Here is a 21,352-nt window from a genome sequence, read left to right on the forward strand (position 1 = left end):
TTATAAGCCTGTGCTACTTTTCTGTAAGTTGTGTAATTCTGAATGAATAAATAAATAATGTGACAACATAACGATAGAATCCTATGTATTCGAATTCGTCTAACATATAGCTCTACAAAATGGAGTCCATGATGACGTATGGCAACAGCCAATAAGAAAGCGTTGTAGGCATGGACTCGTAGTCAGCCACTGGAGAGTATACCCTACTCTCACGTGATTGGTCGTTGTTGAAATAGGCATCCACCAATAGAATTCGAGAGGGCGTTCCCTAAGCAGACTGCTTGTGTCTCACATGCTTATATCACATGCTTATTTGGGAAACATTACTCATTTTCTTTTGCTCTCTATTGTGATAGTCGTATATAATTCCCCAACAGCTTGAACATACATAGACTGGTAAAAATTTCATGATTATCATCATGTAGTAGTCTAAAAGTTTATTTTGTATTGAACTGTAGTTTTATCCAGTCTAGTATTCAGCTCACTGTTTTTGAGCTAGGTCTCGAGCACTCACGTTTTCAATATTTTTCCATGTACTTTTCCAGAATAATTGATGCTGAAGTTAAACTTTCTTTCTTCACCATTATCAATCTCTATAACTACGTTTGATCTGAATTACCTTTTCAATCTTACATAATCCTCCTTTTTCCGTATAATCCTTTTCCATCCATGTGTTACCTTCAATGTTATTTTACTCTTTCCTATAATCTTTTCATGTATTCCAAGTTACATAAATTCACTTAAAACTTCTGATCACATACCTACTGGAATCATGGAGGCATAAACAAGATTTAAATATGAAATAGTATCTTATGTCACATGGATGGGAAGGGGCCTTTTAAAAAATACTTTTTCCTAAAGTTACCTTGAAAAGTGGCCATTCCTGCACTGATTACAGAACGCAAAGAATCACTTTTCCGCTCCAGTGCGGGAAAAAATTCTTCTGCACTCCAGATTTGCAACATGACAACACAAAATAGTTGGTGGGTTATATGGAGGATTAGTGCACGAAAACAAAAATTAAGTTGGTAACAATAACTGTGGTGAGATTAAGATAAGAATCATTTCAATGGCTTCCCTACATTTATGATAAAATCCCAATCTAGAAATCCAAAACAAGAATAATGTTCATCTAAATCATGATTAAATAATCATCATTTACGAATTCTCATCATTTAATAATAAATAATAGTTCTTTTCTATTGATAATTACTATTTCAACTGCAGGCAATGGGAAAAGTAGCAAATATACATTATAAAATTCGAATTTCGAAGTTAAATGATTACCGTTCGATATCCATATAAATAAAAAACCATAAGAATACTACAATAAATATTATTCTCTGTTGTCTATGTTATTTTTATAAATATTTTTCAGTTCACTTTGAGCATTTTTCTCGGTAATTTGAGCAAAAGTCTAAATTTCTGAATCCTGTTTCTGTAGTTTCTAGCTGGATGAAACAAACTTAGGTACGATTCTTCCCGCTAGGTCGCGCGCTTGTCGGTTCAGCCATCTTGTTGTGTTCAGCCATCTTGCAGCTCGGTTCAGCCAATCAGCTGTTGGTGTGTATTTTGAATGCAAATTTTTTGTTCTATCTGTTTTTTTTTCTGATTCTTGAATGAATAAAAATGAGAACTTTGACTGAGAATTTTTAAATTCAATTAGATTATTAATTTTCAAATGAATTAAGGTTGTTATTAATAACAGCATCACACACACAAACATTTGATGGATTTCAGCCATCATTTTACCCATAATCACTCACTTTCCATATTCAATGGTAACTGTAGGAAAAATTTAATGTGAAATATGTGCGCAAAGTTCCTCTGCTGCACTCAAGAAGCCATTCCGCCCTCGCCTACGGCTCGTGCGTAAACGTTTCTTTCGGTGCAGCAAAGTGGCACTTTGCACACTAGTTGCACAAATAACTATTTTATCATAGTCATTCAATATATTTTCTATGCATGAAATCAAGCCGGTGAACAGCTGTTTGCAGGACGAATCAACATACAATTCTCATTACAGTATTCTTCTTCTCCTAGTGCGACTCCTATCGGAGGTTCGCTATCAGCACAGCAATCCGGATCTTATTCACTGCCGCTCGAAACAAGTCTTTGCTGCTGCAGTCAAACCAATCCCTCAAATTTTTAAGCCAGGAAACACGTCGCCTTCCAACACTCCTTTTTCCGCTGATTTTTTCTTACAGTAAACGCTACTGTAATGAAACCATATTAATTCTTCACAGTCGATTATGTTTCCTAGCTCCTAAATAGGAACAGCAAAACTGCTACAAAAAACCACCTTCAGTGCTCCAGGTGGAATTTTTGTCAACTTCTACAAAATTCCTCATCCTGAATTTGTAAACCAGGTTATCTAGTAACGTCAGCACAAGCAGGTAATGTTTTCCATTTCACAATTATTCTTCTTCAGATTGTTATGACAAAAAGTAGTGTACGTTACTTGGACGTGAATGTCTTTTGCAGAGTTCGAATGAAATTCTAGTCTCCGCTATCGCCTCGACTAGAAACATCATTCTCGCCTGCAAAGGGCCCTTACCGTTCTTGTGACGTAAGATACTTTTGTAGTTATTTCTTGGTAATTTTCCACTATTAACATAATTTAAATGAACAATCAATGGCTTCCTATCGTCCATAATCAAACACCAAGAATCTTCCCAATCACTATTAATAGTTTGTAAAGCTGTACTTTATATGTAAAACCACTTTGAATTGATCACAAATGTTTCATATAATCCATAATCAAACACCAATAATGTTCCCAATCACTATTAATAGTTTGTAAAGCTGTACTTTAATATAAAACCACTTTGGAAACATGATTGCAAGTACGTAGTTACAATCTATATTGCCATCTAACTAGTTTCAAACTAGATGTTGATAGTTTGAAATTGCAACTCAAGTGCATTGATTACTATGTCTGTCTCTCTTTGCTCACAGTGTGATTCTGTAGATACAGATATCTAAATCGAGAATATTCGAGATGTAAGTTATCAAAGTTGCAAGCCGTACTGCAGCAGTGTGACAAGTTCCGTAACTGGATGCCTGGGGCATACAACTCAATATTCACGGTGAACAGAATAGTTCGGAGATCTTCCTTGAGAGTATATGGAAGCGAGTCATGCTTCTGATAAGAATAGACTCTGTAATTGAGTTCTATATCGGTAGATTGGATCTAATTGAGTACGAAGAACAATATCGCTAGTTACTTTGTAGTGGTGATGAGTTTATTGGTAGCTGAGACTAACTTATGGGTTTCAACTATAACTAGAGAATCAACAATCTATTTGCTATTCTCTGATATAACTAACTGATGGGTTTGATTCAATCTGAAATAGTTGATTGGTTTTCTTTGTTTATCAACAATCTGTATACAACATAATATGAAAATTTCATTATCTAGGAATATATATTTTTCTATATCTCACATGAACATAATTAAATGAACATTTCTTTGAATCTCAACATCTGGGAATGTATTTTTTTCTTTATATCCTATTATATTTAGCGAGCAATTTCTGTATTTATATATCTGGTATTTATGTTCAACGGATCTCGAAAACGGCTCTAACGATTTTCACGAAATTTGGAACATAGTAGGTTAATGATATAAAAATTCGATTGCACTAGTCTCGTCCTTGGGAAAACTTGCTGATAATTCATCCTTGGCTGAAACCGCTGAGACTTTTGTCGTCTGTGGATAGTAAAAAGTAAGTGAGCGAGTGAGTATGTGAAAAATCAAAATATCGCATACCCGAAATTCATAAGATGACGTATAGCCAGCTGTGAAATATAAACACGATCATTTTAGAGAATAATTCTCTATTATTGAGAACAAAATTATTGTGTTCTGTTTATCAATAAATAAAAATAACGAGCGAAGCTCAGTGCTCCGATATTTTTTCTAATATTTCACAAAAATATAATTCAATAGAACATTCGACTTGATTTAAACTCTGATTTATTGGATTGAATATTCAATTGGCCTCATCTTTTAATAAACATTATCATTCCTCACTCTGGATTCTATTACATTTAGTCCAATAAAGTTCAAAAACTATGTAGGAAATGGAGTTAAAAAACGATAAAAGTATTTCTTTGTAATTGTTATTTCAATAGAATTATCTTACTTGTCATCTCACAAGAATAAATATTTCTCGATAGTATTTGAATATTAAATACTTATAAATTATAAATACTCTGAGACATATATGAATGTATATCGAATACTTCTCTTAAAATGGAGACCTTATTGTCTCAATGGGATCCTATTACAATATGCATTCCAATATAACTCATACATCTCCTTTCTCATCTCACAAAAAAATGTTTATATTTTCAACGACAATTCATCATTTTGATACAGATACTTGAAAAATTACTAGATATAAAGATACTAGAAAATAAAGTGAAAAAACTATGCCAGTATTTATCCGTCAAATGTATATATTTCAACGATAATTCATCATTTTGATAGAGATACTTGAAAGATTACTTGCAAAAAGATGCTGGAAAATGGAAATAAAGACAGAAAATAAAGTGAAAAAACGATGACAGAACTTCTTCGTAAAAGGTAAGTATATATATTTCAACGATAATTATTCATCATTTAGATGGAGATACTTGAGAGATTACTTGCAAAAAGATAGGCTACTGAGAAATAAAAATGAAGTGGAAAAACTATGCCAGTATTTCTTTGTAAAATGTATATATATTTCAACGATAATTCCTCATTTATATAGAGATACTTGAAAGATCACTTGCAAAGATGCTGGAAAATAGAAATAAACGCAGAAAATAAAGTGAAAAAACTATGACAGTATTTTTTCGTAAAATATATACCGTATATATTTCAACGATAAATCATCATATCGATGGAGATACTTGAAAGATCACTTGAAAAAAGATTCTAAAAATGAACACAGAAAACTAAGTGAGAAAACGATATCAGTATATTTCTTCGTAAAATGTATAAATATTTCAACGATAATTCATCATTCAGACAGATTTACTTTAAAGATTACTTGCAAAAAGATGCTGAAAAATAAAAATGCACACAAAAATAGAGTGGAAAAACGATGCCAGTATGTCTCCATAATTGATATTCTAATAGAATTATTAACATAATTGGCAATTAAAGTTATAGAAGTTTCACAAATATAACAATAACCTGGGTAGCTCAGTGAGCTATTTGAACAAGACAATATCCACGACGTTTGCACTTGAAACTAGGTCAATTTCAGCAAACAATTCATCAGGCAACAATCCACTAGAAACTCATTAAAACTCCCTAATTAATAGAGAGAGCAATCTGAATGGCAATAATTGCGTACTGGGGTTTCATTTGGCGCAGATTATAACCACTCAATTAACCTTTTTTCCAAGGAGGGAGGCAGGCAACAAAAAAGCATATTGCCACGAATGGAAAATGCCCCGAAGCGATCACTCTAGACAAAAGAAAGCTCTCGTGAAAATTCTTTCCCATTCTTTTTACCGAGGTAGAGAGCATGGTTGATTTTGGGTTCAGTTTTATTAGGTAGAATTTTAAATTGCAATTTTCTTTGCCATCTCGCCGACGGAATTTTAATGAGATGTCGCACCGCACGGGAGCCGGTGAACGAGTGAACGACATGCGATGCCGGCTCAACGAGCGGTTCACCAATTTGAACTATGGCTCACCCCGTCACAGGGGACCAATCTGCTGATTCTCTATTCTGATCTGCATTCTGTGTGTGGCTGGGTCGCTGATGCATTCATCCATTATTTTTGCTCACTCTCTGATATTCTATCTTTGTTCTTCTGGTGTTTTAGTATTAGAGATGGACAAAGAGAAGTGATAGAGGTAGGTCACTCAACTAACGAGGAGAAACTAGTTTTGTATCTCTACTTCGACTTTATTAGGTTAAATTTGAAAAACTAACTTTGTATTCCCACTTTGACTCTCAGTTGGTTGAATTGAGAAAACGTACTTCGTATTCTTTTTTTGACATTAATTAGTAGGTTGGATAGGTTAGCTGCAACTCAAAAGAACTTTCCCGTGCTGCAATATTGGTAAATTAAGAATCACTGATTTCCAACCTCCGATAGAAGAAGAAACCAAAACAAGAAGTAGGTTGGATTGGGAAAAACTTACAAAACATGGATTAAAAAAATTACAAAGTGAAAAGTCCACTTGCTTATAGTAAGTGCATTTTTCATTTCATAATAATTGTTTGAAAATTCAAGTTTTTTTTTAATTAATAGGGGAAAAGTATGGATATGTAAAACAAAAAACTTACGTTGAATCCAGTGAGTATAGAATATAATTACATTCTATACTAGTGAATATAGTGAAATTACATTCTATACTAGTGAGTATAGTGAAATTACATTCTATACTCACTGGTTGTATCTCTACTCTATCAGCAGAGACAAGCAATACAGGTATTATTCAACGGTATCTTTACTCTATGTTATTCAATGGGTTGGGATTGAGGGCAAGATACTTCCATTATGCTGATGATGATGCTACTATAAATTACACTATGAATATGATATAGACTGATTTTCACATATCAGTGTCAGAGACAGTTACCGGTACAGTGGACAAATAATTCCCACAAATTTTAATATGACTATTCTCCATCAGCACGGTCAAACCTGTATGAATAATCCCATTAGAGCCAATAGGAATGATATTCTCACTGTACCAGACACGTTGAGCCTGATAAATACGAGTAGTTTGGGTTTCCGTCTTGGAATGGTCATTCATTAAGAAGTTCTTTGTTTATTTCAAAACATGAATAATAAGGGTGGAGATAAAAACATTGGGATACAAAGTAAGGACTGTAGTATGAAGTAATAGTAAGGAACAGTTTTGGGCTTTAAGCCTGTTGTTTCTTTCCCAATCATTCATAGTTGATAATTATATTGTATCTATCAATGCATGAATTGATAAATAAATGAATATGAAATAAGGGTAGTATGAACCAGGTAAGTTTTAAGTTGAAGTACATTATTAAGTGAAGTCATACTGAACTCCCTTTAATAGAGGTAGTATAGGTACTTTCCCATTTTTAATAAACTCTTGAGTTGATTCACCAAAAATTAAAAATTCAGACCCCGGAGTTAATCAGAAGTGTTTCACAGACGGAAAGACAACCAATCAACTCTGAAATACTCCCACACTTAATAAGTTCTCAACTTACGTCTCGACAACTGCTCAAGTACTAATGAATGAATAAATAATTTTCCAGAAGTTTCTAAAAAAAACTGATTTTGAAGAGAGCGTTGAGGTCTTGCTTTGGGGGAGACTGTCAAAATCGATTGCAGTAATCGGAAATTCATTCCTGTTTAAAAAGCTTCGTTCTGACTGCCGTTAATTGAAGGGGCTTAAAGAGGGGGAATGGAGTTGGGGTAACAGTGGGGAGAGGGGATTTGCTTTGAGGAGTCAGTCACTCATTTTCCCCCACAGATTTTCCGATTTTCCACCCCTCCCCAAATAATCTTCACGATCACTTCTGGTTGATATTTTTCTACTTTGAACTGAGCCGCCCTCCGAGCATAAAGCGGAAAATGATCAAAGGCGACCGTTTACTTCATGAATAACTTGCCATGGATTAATTAAGTTGAAATTACGATGCAGAATACCCACAAAAGTCGTTTTGAATATTTTTTAACAGAACGCTGGGGGGATTTTCTCGTCATTTTTGCGGAGTTCTTTTTGCAAATTTACTCTCATTGATTCGGTATTACATTCACTTTGGAATAAAATAACGACAAACTACTTATCGTGGTATTTTATGAATTTTCAGTTATTCAAGATTATAACACACTATATTGTCAATTGATCACGTGACAGGTGTCATTCACTCATTATTATCATTTATTGAGAGTATGGCAGAATCACAACACATATAAAGCTCTTGAGTCTCAAATGCCTACATATTATACACTGTGTATTTCCAATTTATTTGAGATGTTGTGTAGTTTTTGGTCAGGAGAACATAAGTTTGTCTGACCGCCATTATTTGCTTGTCCATTGACCAATGCGCACCATGCACTCATGTATTCATCCGATGTAATCAATTACTAATTTCACTTTTTTGTGTAGTTGAGAAGTTTATATTGTGGTAATTATTCATATTGAATGAAAAAGACTAAGAAATTGTCAAAAAACCACAGATTTATTGATACTTAGAAAGACCGGTTTCGGTTATTACACCATTGTCAATCTCTGATAAACCATTGTTAATTTCTTAGTCTTTTTCATTCAAAATTACTAATTTAATCGTATGAGAGGAGATGTTGTGATTTTTCTTCATAATATTTGAACAATTATAGTGGTATTGAAAACTCAAACTTATTTTTTTATCAATAATAAATCACAGGATTTCTTATCCACAAACTGAATTATCTTTTTTGAATTATGGAGATAATATTAGGAATATTGATCAATAAATCATCTGCAACCAGATTATTACTTATTGGCACGAAAATATCAATTTATTTATTCATTTATTTTATACATTGGAAATCACAATATCACTCTCACCTCATTATGAATGATTGGGAAAGGAACAACAACCCAGAACTGTTTCTTCACAAATTTGCATAGAAATTGTCCAAAAAAAGGTTATGTTTATTACTCAATAAGTTTCTCACTTTATGTGAGAATGAGCAAAATTTTCCACTATCAGTTTCCTCAGAAGCAATTAAAAAGTTTGTTTGAGAGTGAAAACTTGACTATCGATCATATATTAAAATGTAAATTATGAATCATAGACAACTTGACATTTTACAAGGATAAAAACTATACAAGGAATGATGTTATCAGTTGATTCTATAATCAAGATCTTAGAGTATATTTGGAGTAAGAAAGTCGTGTTATATGGAAAGGGAGAGTTTAATGGCTCTCATACACTCCACATAAAAAATCATCAAATTAATGAACTTTTCAATCTATGTCATGTGTTAGAAAGCCTCTTCTTTCAATTTGGTGGTGTGATTACGTCATTGTAGTATGTGATTGAAGCCTATTTCGTATCTAATTTTTCCAAATATTCATATTTCAAGAGGATTGGAAGGTCAGAAGTAGAGTGATTTCAATTTTTCTAATGAACTCGGAACTCACCTTCAAGTTTTCAGTAACTGAGCTCCCTCCTCCTGAAAAAACAAGAATATTCCAAGATGAATAACAATGAATACAATTTCTCAAAATGAATACAAAAGACTCCAATAATTCTATATACTTGATTGTCATTGTATAATCTAGTATATGGATAGACACATAGGAAACATCCTAACACATAGGAAAAAGCAAGGTACATAATTGCATGCAATTTTCAAGAACAGGCTACAAATATTATAGTCACATATCATATCAAATTGTTCATTGATAAATCAATCTTTATAAATCATGATTATAGAATTGATTTATAATCCTCTTACAATGATTTTTTCACCTCTTTTCAATAGATGAAAATGATCTTTGCGATTTCATTTGTATTATTGTGTACTATACTCCGTTTTACAAAAAAAAAAATTTCTGGTTGTATTGAACCACAGATTGAAAAAAGAGAGGGACATAAATCCTTTTCATTTTTTCTCTATGATTTTAACAGTCGGAAATTCATTATAACAGCTTAAAACTCCTCTCTCACTCTAACATGAGACTGCAAATCAAACCTCTTTGTTATACCTTCCACTAAAGAACCACTTTCCCGGAAAATATCTCTGGAAAATTCTCAGTATTTCCCACGATTCATCTCCACCACATAATAAACTATGCGAGAGTTCAACACGGAAAGAATGCTCTGCGCTTAACTCAGTTACTGCCTCTCATATTTACAGGACACCTGCAAATATTCTGCAAGAAAAGGTTTGAAGCACTACTTCCTGCAAATCCTGCAGAGCTCACATCCTTAAGGACATCCGTGTCCTTACGCGAAGGACCAACGGAACTAAGGACTCACGGAAAGGACCTGGATCACAAATTCACGAACCTGTCACATGAACGGGAAGTGCAGGTTGAAATTGAGGAGATTTCTCCCGGGGCAGACTTTGAATAGTTTGAGGAAAGCTTGGAAAATGCTCGAAAGATGTTTTGTTGGTGGAGAACATTTTCACAGAGCGTTTCCTGGGAACAGTTTGAAATAGTATCCTCTATATAATAATGTAGTTGGAGGGTATTGAAGTTAAATTTCTTAGTACACAATTTTTTTCATTTTTTGGAAGTTTTTAATGCCGTGTCCAAACTGAACAAATGTTCCACAAACATGTTTGGGCAAATTTTATTATTTTTGACAAACAATGTTTGCCCGTGGCCAGTGTGGACGCGTCACCAAACAAAATATTTCTAAGTTGGAAGAACAGGTTTCATTTTTTACAGCTGTTTTACAGCTGTCAACTCTGAAAATGTTTGGAAAAACAGTAATTTTTTGTTTGACAAACAACGATTGTCCAAGTTCTTTTGAATGTTTGTCCCTGAGCTCCTCAACAAACATGTTGTCCGAACATGTTTTCAGTGTGGACACGGCTTAAGGATATTTATATTAATACTGTATTCTTGATTGGAAAAATTATGATATCAGTTATAATCATGCCAATCTTACATATCCGTATCACCAACGCAAGAAAGATATTTTTTAAAAGCTCTACAAATAATATAATAATAAATAAATAACTCTTTTCAATGAAGATAAAGGATAAAGAAAACGATGAAGGTGAAGATAAAGGATTATATGCTTAGATAAAGCTATTCGATGAATAGGAAATCTACAAACAGTATTATTGTCATTGACAATAATATTATCATTGTTATCCAAACCACCAGAATATGCAAATGAAGTTTGTGAAAAATCATTATTGGATAGGCTTGACACAGAAATGTATGATGCCATTATTTATAAATCATATTATAAAAATACATATTGATTACATGTTGCATCTTTGTGAATCACTCAGAAAGCAAGCTGACAAGGAGGCAATTTATGGAAGCTCATCGTACTTATCAAGGCATGTAGAAAATTCTGAGAATAAATCTCCAACAGTTTTCTAGAGTATTGTCTGTATTCCTGTAATATTTCAATTGACTCCATGGCATCTGTCCAGTTTTAATTGCAGTTTCTTATTCGAATCCAAATTTATCATCTCTTTTCCTGGAATGAACTTCCAGCTAGCTCTAGTTTCTCGGAAGTTTGCAAAATATTTATAAAAACTTAGTCGCACTATTAAAATACATTGAAAAGTTTTAGAATGACGATGTGATTTGAAATAAATTCCATTGAAAAACTTGAGCTGGGGTTGGAATGCAATATTAATTTTCATGAAATTTTCCCAAGAATAGAAAAAGCATGATAGATTTCTGTATTGTATGAAAAAGTATGCCACATGCTTATTGTTTATCATAATATGCTTACTCTATGATTCGAGGTTGAAAATTGCTGATTACGTTGATATAGATTTATTTCCGTTTTTGAACTATTTTTAACGACACTACAATATTAGAATGTAGTGTCTTTGGAAATAGTTCAAAAACGTATTATTACTTGCAGTTCGTCATAGATAGTGGAATAGATGAGTATAGATTTATTTATTGTTTACTTGTTTATTGTTTACAAATCATTCTCATTGTCAAATGATTTTGCCGCATCAAAAACTTGAATTGGTGGAATAAAGTGAACAGTAGATAATTGAAATGGAAAAAAATTATTATGCATGAATTCAAATTTGAAACAACCAAATGTATTTCCAGATTGAAAATTTAAAGTATGAACATGTGAATATATCATATTGAAAATGTCAAAAATCGAGGACACTTTTCAAACTCCAGATATGAACTGCTAAATATAATTCCATCCATGACAGCTTTGAGTGATAAGAACAGTCAACCAGTTATCAGATTCACAGTTGACAGATTCATCAATAAACAATGACAGAGTTCAAAAATGTCAGAAAAAAGTCCTCAATAATTTTAACGTTTTTCTCATCATGTAGTTGAAGAGTGAATTCCAGTGCATATTAGAATATACCTCAGATGGAGCCATCTGATTGATAGCTGGTAGTTTCAAGGTGAAAGGCTGTCATTGGCCGAGACAAGACACGCCCACAGTGTGGGTGGAGCATTGCTGTTTACTCATGCCTTCAAGGTATCCAGCTGTTATATTTTATGATAATATTGTTTATTGATCAATACATTATCAGATACATTCTTTTTCTCTTTAGGGCTACTCTTAAAATATAAATAAAAAATCTGGTGTGGCGCACTCACACAACCTTCCTTGCCGTTATGAAAATTGATCACCTGACGCTAGTGTTCACGCGCATCTCAAGTCTACTTAGTACTTATCAACAAAGATCTGAGCCTCCTGGTGACAGGACAATAACGCTGGAGACATACTAGGTCTGCTATCTCTTCATAGTGAATCATTTAATAGAATCAATATTTGCCAACAGTTTGCAATTTGATAATCACATTTTCTCGAATTTCCTGCTTATTTTCAATTTTAGGTGAAAATGTTACTGAACATTAATTGTAGAAATTTTCATGCTCAATCTTTTCCACTTTTTTGTTTGAATTGTATCTGAAGCCTGATAATTGGGATTCTAAAATCAAACTTTGCAGAGATGGGGCGGAGCTCCTGAAATTTTTACAGATATGAGAATTGTGGCAGTTGATAGAGCTTATCAATGACTATTCTAGGTATAAATTTAAACAAAATCATTGGAGCCGTTTTTGAGATAATCGTGAAAACCCCAGTTTTTGACAACATTTTCTCTACTTTAGCCGCCATTTTGAATTGCATTTGATCGAAATTGTTCGTGTCGGATCCTTATATTGTAAGGACCTTGAGTTCAAATTTCAAGTCATTACGTTAATTGGGAGATGAGATATCGTGCATACAGACACACATACACACACACACACCACACACACACACACACACACACACACACACACACACACACACCACACACACACACACACACACAGACCAATACCCATAAACCAGTTTTTCGGACTCAGGGGACCTTGAAACGTATAGAAATTTAGAAATTGGGGTACCTTAATTTTTTTCGGAAAGCAATACTTTCCTTACCTATGGTAATATGGCGTTATATATAGCCGAAACATGTCGTTATTGAACAATTTTAAAAGGCTACTGAGTGCCGGTTCCACAACAGTCGGTTAAATTTCAACCGTGATTATTTCCACGAGAACCAATCAGAGAAGCCGTATTCTCAAAAATGCCTTTTCTGATTGGTTCTCATTAAAATTTAACCGGCTGTTGTGCAACCGGGCCCAAGATTTCTAATTTTTATTTATTATCAGATAATATTGGTATATTGTATGACATCATTATGAGGGTTATGAGGTATAAATTGTATGAGAATCACTCATCTGGTGATTAGTGCATGGTAGATGTTGAAGTTAGAACAAATATTTTTCAATCCCTGTTTTGAAATGTTCAACATTCTTCAAAAGCTACAAGAAGTCAACCTTGATTGTCTTCCCTTTATCAACACTTCTTTGCATGAAAACTCTTAGAAATAATGCATTATTCATAGGGATCAGCTTCAATGGGTTAATCTTCGATAAGTTGCTGTAGAGTTTAGTGAAGTTACAAACTTTTTCTTTGTTTCAACTTGAAAGATGAAACTTTTCTAAAGCAATCGTTAAACTGTGAATATTCATATTTCCAACGAATTAAGTTGTACTTTTTGAAGTTTCCAGACAATAAGAAGGTGATTGCTATGGATTATTCATACAAGAATGTTGATGAGCACAGTTTTTCTCCATAATTACTGTTTTTCCACGAGAGTGTTTTCCTCTTAACTCTGTAACCCATTGGAAAATTAATAAATATTCCTACAGTTTGATCCTCCCCCGACAGAAACTAATCAGTATTGGAATTCATTAATTCGATACATTGCTTATTCATATAAATTATTATTACATTGCTTTATTTATGAGTTATGAGTGATTTTGGTTCATTTTTTTGTGCTAGGATTCCCATATAGGTCTTTGCCTCAGGAGTACCTAATTATTCCCTTTCAAATGTTGTGTGTGCAGAAGTGATATTTTATCTCATTTCACATTAGCTATGTACAGATTTTTGTATCACTCAACTATTTATACAGTGTAATAAATTAATATTATTTTCATCTCTTTTCTGTATAGGTCTACTTGTAATATAAATATAGATAAAATAAAAATCTCAGTACCCTTTTTTTTGAATATTTTATCACAACATGTTTCGGACATTTATGCCATTTTCAAGTGATATGAAGTAAATAAATTTAATACAAAGTAGTAAAGTATTAATTTATTTACTTCATATCACTTGAAAATGGCATAAATGTCCGAAATTTAATACAAAAAAGTAAAGTATTACATTTATTTACTTCATATCACTTGAAAATGGCATAAATGTCCGAAACATGTAGTGATAAAATATTTCAAAAAAAAGGGTACTGAGATTTTTATTTTCTTTATATTTATAATATTATTTTATATTATTGTTTCATGTTATTTTGTATACATCTTAATAGAGATGAAAATTATTGTTATTATAGATTTTAAATGGAATAAGATTTAGTAAGTTTCAAATTGTAATAGATAAATTATCAATGAAAATCTTTCTTGAACAACAGTAATCTCAAAATGCTTTTCATCCACTTACTACTAAAAAGTCTTCAACTTATAACTATAGTTTGCGAATGTAGGAACTAATTGCGAATGTAATCTGAAGTTGCCTAAGAGCATCAATGAATTCACTAACTCATTACTTCACGGTTTTTGTCGATTCAACAATTTTTTAGGCAAAAATACTTTCCAAGTTCTCTTCTACACCCTCAACTAAATTCACTGTCCAATCATCCTCCAATAGCCCAATTTTCCACATAAATTTTTGACATGGGAAAGACAGAAAATCTTCAGGAAAGCTCGAAAGAGTTCTAAATTCGTGAAATCTTGTCTTGGAGCATTTGCATGAGGGCGTAGAATATTGGGAGGACAACGTCATATACTACGTGACTGTTAAAATTGCGACGTGATTTCATTCACGCTCTCTCACTAACTTTCTCTCACTCTTTCTCTCTCTCTATCTCTCTCTGTATAATTTTCTCTCCTTCACTAACTATTTCCTCTCACTCCTCATCATCATCATCATCATGTTCATGTTCTTCTTCTTTTGCTTCTTCTTCTTCTTCTTCTTCTTCTTCTTCTTCTTCTTCTTCTTCTTCTTCTTCTTCTTCTTCTTCTTCTTCTTCTTCTTCTCTTCTTCTTCATCTTCTTCTTCTTTTTCTTCTTCTTCTTCTTCTTCTTCTTCTTCTTCTTCTTCTTCTTCTTCTTCTTCTTCTTTTTCTTCTTCTTTTTCTTCTTCTTCTTCTTCTTCTTCTTCTTAATCAACTTCAAACCTACAATCTTGCACATTTCTCCCACTCCTCCATTCAAACCAAGGCAAACTGAATGTTTACGAGAGAACACAGTCATGTAGTGTGTGTAAAGAGTTAGTTAACTAAGTTATTTCTTGTTCGTGCGCGTCAAGCACTCGAGAATGATAATTTATTCGTCATTTTCTACGTGGTAACAACTGTACTCGACGTAAAAAAGTCGTTACAAGTTTATTTGACACGACGTAATTTCAGTTTTAGGAATGTGTTTGACAGTAGGCATAAGCACGTTACACATGTATACGATCTTACAAGACGACAAATGGTTTCTCGCAATTGAATGTTGTACTGCAGTTGCTGAAATTTTGTTCCAGATATTTCCTGTCTTGACAAATGATTCTATATTACTGAGATTTTCGTAAAATTAAAAAATTTCCAAAAAAATCTATAAATTTTCATTTTCAAGTTGAGCTATAGTGAGCTTTACGTTATAATGGCAGTGAAGCAAGATAGGAGATCAGTGTTGCCGATCCTCTGTCTTGTCCATGCCTTCTATAGACGGTAGCTGATACAGGATTATTGATGTAATATTGAATGACATCTGAATAATATTGAATGATGTAATATTTTAACTATTCATTCTCATATGAAATTATCAATTATATTTTATTATGCAAGAAATTATATTTTTCAATAATTTCAAAATGAATTTTCATAAATATGATGAAATATTTTGGTAATTAATTAATAATTCTACATTGAATAGAAACACAAACATGTTGTCAAATTCTATTGATTCACAGTTCACAGTTTTATTCGGTACTCGCCCTTCGTGACCACACCGGTCACATTTTCAAGTTGACTGTAAATTGTACATTTTCAGTCAACTTGACATGGTCAAGAAACCATGGTCGTGTACCGAATAAAACTGTGTAGAATTTGACAACATATGTGTGTTTTCATTCAATTATGGAACGGTTCTGCAATATTGACAATGACTCAGTCAAATTTCTAATTCTACATTGTTGAAAGACGATCTGGCAACAGAGCAAAGAGAGAAAGAGACAGCATTATCCGCTTTTGAATGATATACAAGGATAGAAATACCATTCTCAATCAAACACTGCCTTTATAACGTGAACCTCACTAAAGATATCCAAGTTGAATGGAAACTATTTTATATTGTCAAAACCACCAGTTAATTCGTAGTAGTTATAAGTTATTCGTAAGTAGTTAAGTTATTCGTATTCGTTATTCGTGATTGTCAATCCCTGCTGTGAACTAGAAGATTAAACGACACAGAAAATGTAGCTTAATGTGAAAAGACAAATTTTTTTCTCTCTCCAAGATTGAACGTATGAGAAGCAGTGAAGCTCTGCGATTGGCCTTCAGCATTTGACCAATGGAAGTTGAGCTCTACTGTTATTGGACGAGACTAGACATACTTGGACGAGTCTAGTCTCGGCCAATGACAGGGGAACTCGACATTCATTGGTCTACAACTGATGATTAATCGTAGTGCTTTACCCACACTATTATATTCTGCTGCTCAACGTTCAAGCTTCAAATTTATTGGGTATAGATAATGGTTTGACAACCGAAACTAGTATTTCAAATTGTTCTGATAAAACAGTGGTTTAGACAATATACAGTCGTTTTCATTCTATATCTCCCAAATCAGTGTATTTCTTGGTCATTGTTTATTGGAAAATGATAATAGTGTTGTGAATGTGCTTTGGTAATTAACACTCTATTCATTAAAAGTTTACAATATTGAACAAGATGAAAATAAAATACTATCAATTTGGAACGATCATCACAAACCTCTAACTTTTTATCTTCCCATGAACATTTGCCAAATAAGGCTGTCCTTGACAACCGTGCTCACATGATAATTGTCCATGTAGGGCTCAAAGACCTTTAAGAGATAGAGACCCACAATGCCTATGCCTTCCCAATGCCTTTAAGAGATAGAGACAATACCTATGCCTTCCCAATGATAGCTCTTACTTGAAATTGAAGGCCGCCATTGGGGTATTTTAGCACCTGATATTATATCTATATATTTCTAATATTATAGATTACAAAGGCATTGGTATGTAATAATCTTATAGGTTGCCCCCTCAATGGCCGATTTCAATTGCAAGTACGACACTAGCGCTGCATGTGAGTCTATGCATCTTCAAGGTCTTTGGTAGGGCTGGCCTTCATCAATAGTGTAAAATACAATATATTATATAATATATATATTATATATATAATATATATTAATATATATTAATACAATATATATTGTAAATACAATATACAACTGAGTATATTGAATTGTTTCTAATCAATTATGTTGTTTCAATTCTGAATTGAACAATTCAGAAGATTACAACTTTTTCCCACCGTCTTCTGAAGTAGATAGCTGTGTTTCAAGTCATCCCGGCACATCTGATTTGATATGAGAATATATCATATTATTTGAATTGATTCTTGTTATAATAATTATCATCAATTTAATGTTCAAATGTATTTAATCCTTCAGAAAAATACATTATTCCATGATTAAATTTTTTCCCCATAATCCACATAGAAAATTCTGGTGGTTCATTAAACTTCTACATAACCTGCAAATAATTGGCAACGGTGTGGAGTTGAGAGAGGAAAAGAGGAAAGAGCTATCCCCTTTGTCTAATGACAGACAAGGGTAGCGAGCCAATATTGATCAGGTGCGGACTTCATAGCCTGAACCCAACTATAAGATATCTCAGAGAGGTGAGCATGATAGGAGATTAACGTTAACTATTTCAGAAAAGTTTTACACAAAGTTTGATGTCTCAAAATCCACAGAATTCAGACGAAATTAGATAAGCCCCACTCCACTTTTGAACGTGACGACATGGGTTGTCGGCAGGAGGACAAATAATAATAATATGCCAATTAGTATTCATACCTTGCGCTTGAAATTAGAGGGAAGCTTAGCTGGGACGATGAGCTGGATTCCTGTGTTCAGAAACTTATTCCATTATTACTAATGTCTGCTCTGGACTGCATTCTACTAAGCTGTCTTGACTAGAAGAAGGAATGTTCGAAGAGTAGGAGAGAGATGGAAAGGAGAAGAAGAAGGAAAAAAGTAAGAATGGGAGTGAGTAGGGGGGGGAAGAGAGAAGGAGAGGAGAATTAAGAACAACATTGATAGAATCAGATAAAATTACGAACACATTAACACAAATAGTGCATAAGTGCAATACGTGAATATGATAATATATTTTCGACACACCGCACAGAAAGCAGCTGTTTTCCAGTCCCTACGTAGATCTGAAAGACATTGTTTGCAGACGACTCTCGTCTGACGTCAGAACAGGTTTCTTTCTGGCCTAGGCCGGAAAGAGTACCCTTTCCAGCCGCTAACATGGAACTAAGAAAGGTGATCAAAAAACAGCTGATCAAAAAACTTTTCATTATTTGTGTTCATTATTCAATAATTAAAACATTTATAATAATATCATAATGTCATTTGAAAGAATAAAAAAGTATACACTCAACCTCCTACATAATTGAACATCATCTTTTAGGTTATTTAGACAAATCAGAATAAAAAATAAGAATACTTAGACAATTTCCTGATATTCAGATTACCTCAGATTTGCTAGAGCTATCACCTTCCACTTCTGCTTTCGGAAGTGCTTAGTAAACAACTATTCTCATATAAATATATATTTTCTATTTTTCTGTGTGGTGAAAAATATCGTTTGCACCACGGGCAAAAATGTTTTTTCGGCTCTCAATCTTTTCTCAGCTTGAAAACCGATTTCGAGCCGGAAAAATCTCATTTTCTGCTGTAGGTGCGAAATATACTATTATGTGAATATGAGAATGATATATTCACTTTTCTGAGCGTTTAGAATGTTCGCATGATAAGCCTGCATTTAATACTGTTCTGGATTGTCTTTCAAAATGATGTCTTTACTGGCAGGAGGAATGTTTGAAGAGTAGGAGGGAGAGAGGGAGGAGAATGAGTAGGAGGACTAAATGGAGAGAGAGAAAGAAAAATTTAAAGTGAAAGTTATAAAAATCAAAAAGAACTACAAACACATTAACACAATGTGCATGATTGCAAAACATGTTATGATAAGGCCTCATTTGACTAGTAGTTCTGTGAACAGTAGACCTCACGCAGTATTCTCACCCACAAGTACCTGAATGAAACTATAGACCTTATGGAAATACAGCAATAGACTGGCTTCTCCACACATCTGTGTAATCACTTGTCAGTTGATTTATGATGAATAATTCCATAGTCTGATTTTTTCTCTAATATTGGCGTATGAAGGAGGCTCCTTTTTCCTTTTATATTATCCATGAAATGCAAAATTTCCAAAAACCTTGCATATACGTCGACGCGCAATTAAAAAACGAACATACCTGTCAAATTTCATGAAAATCTATCATCGCGTTTCGCCGTAAATGCGCAACATATAAACATTTAAACATTAAGACAAATGCCAAACCGTCGACTTGAATCTTAGACCTCACTTCGCTCGGTCAATTAATACTGTTCTGGACTGTCTTTCAAAATGATGTCTTTACTAGGGTGAGGTTTACACAGAGGTGTAAAGGAGTAAGAGTGAGGAGAGGATAAGTGGGAAGGGAACATAAAGAGAGAGAAAGGATAAAATAAAGGGACAGTGATAAAATCAGAAAAAATTACGAACACACCATCAGCTGAATGTGCATAATAAGTGCACCATCAGCTGAATGTGCATAATAAGTGCATTACATGGATATGAGAATAATGCATTTTTCAGGTTTCTGAGCCTTTGGGAAGTTTGCGTGATAATTCATTATTTCATTATACATTGAATCATATAATCAATAGAAATTCATGTATAAAATTATGCTTGAGATTATAATTTGTAGAAATTTCCAGTCCCAGATTAACTTATCATTTTTTAAGGTACCCACGTAGAAAAAGAGGATTATATTGATAATATCATGGGTATTATCATCTTCTTATGCTATCTTTTTTCTATGAAAATGCATTTTCGCCACACTGCACAGAAAGCAGCTGTTTTCCAGTCCCTACGTAGATCTGAAAGACCTTGTTTGCAGACGACGTCAGAAAAGGGTTTCTTTTCCGGTCTAGGCCAGAAAGTTGTCTCTTTCCAGCCGCTCATGGAAGTAGTTGATAAATCATCCGCTAGATCGGGCGAGTGTCCACTTTCATCATCAACTGAAGTCGCCATGATTTCAGTTCCAGTTTCGAATCAAACTAATTCGCTTCGCAACCAGTTTTATTCAATTATTTATTGTTGATTAGTGCATTCCGAATTTTCAAAAATGCTTGAAGATGACTGTGGTATTCCAAGTTAAATTTTAAAAGAATCTGAAATCCTGACTGCAAATCTTCTACCACTAAAATCAAGAGATAGGTACGATAGCTTAACGAGTATTCTTTATTTTGTAATCTTTATTTATTTTGTCAGCAATACCTGTAGTGTGGTGGAAAATATCGTTCGCACCACGGGCAAAAATGTTTTTCCAGCTCTCAATCTTTTCTAGTCCTCGGCCTACGGCCTCGGACTTGAAAACCGATTTCGAGCTGGAAAAATCTCATTTTCTGCTCTAGGTGCGAAATATACTATATCAAATTATTCATTGAATTATAATCAATAGGAATTAAGACATAGAATTATGCATTAAATTATAATCCTTAGAAATTCCCAGGACCAGATTAGCCTAGGCTGAAGATTCATCATTTTGAAAGTTGAATTATAATTAAAAGAAATTATGGATTAAACTATAATTCATAGAAATTCTCAGTCTCAGATTAACTTAGGCTGGAGATATATCATTCTGAAAGGTGACCAACCTACGAAGAAAACTAGGATTGTATTGACAATACAAGTCCTAGAGATAGTTTTGGTACTGTAGTAGTGGATCAGAAAAATGATTGAACGAACGAAAAAAT

The sequence above is a fragment of the Nilaparvata lugens genome, chromosome 4 (assembly GCF_014356525.2).
Source record: "Nilaparvata lugens isolate BPH chromosome 4, ASM1435652v1, whole genome shotgun sequence".
NCBI lineage: Eukaryota > Metazoa > Arthropoda > Insecta > Hemiptera > Delphacidae > Nilaparvata > Nilaparvata lugens.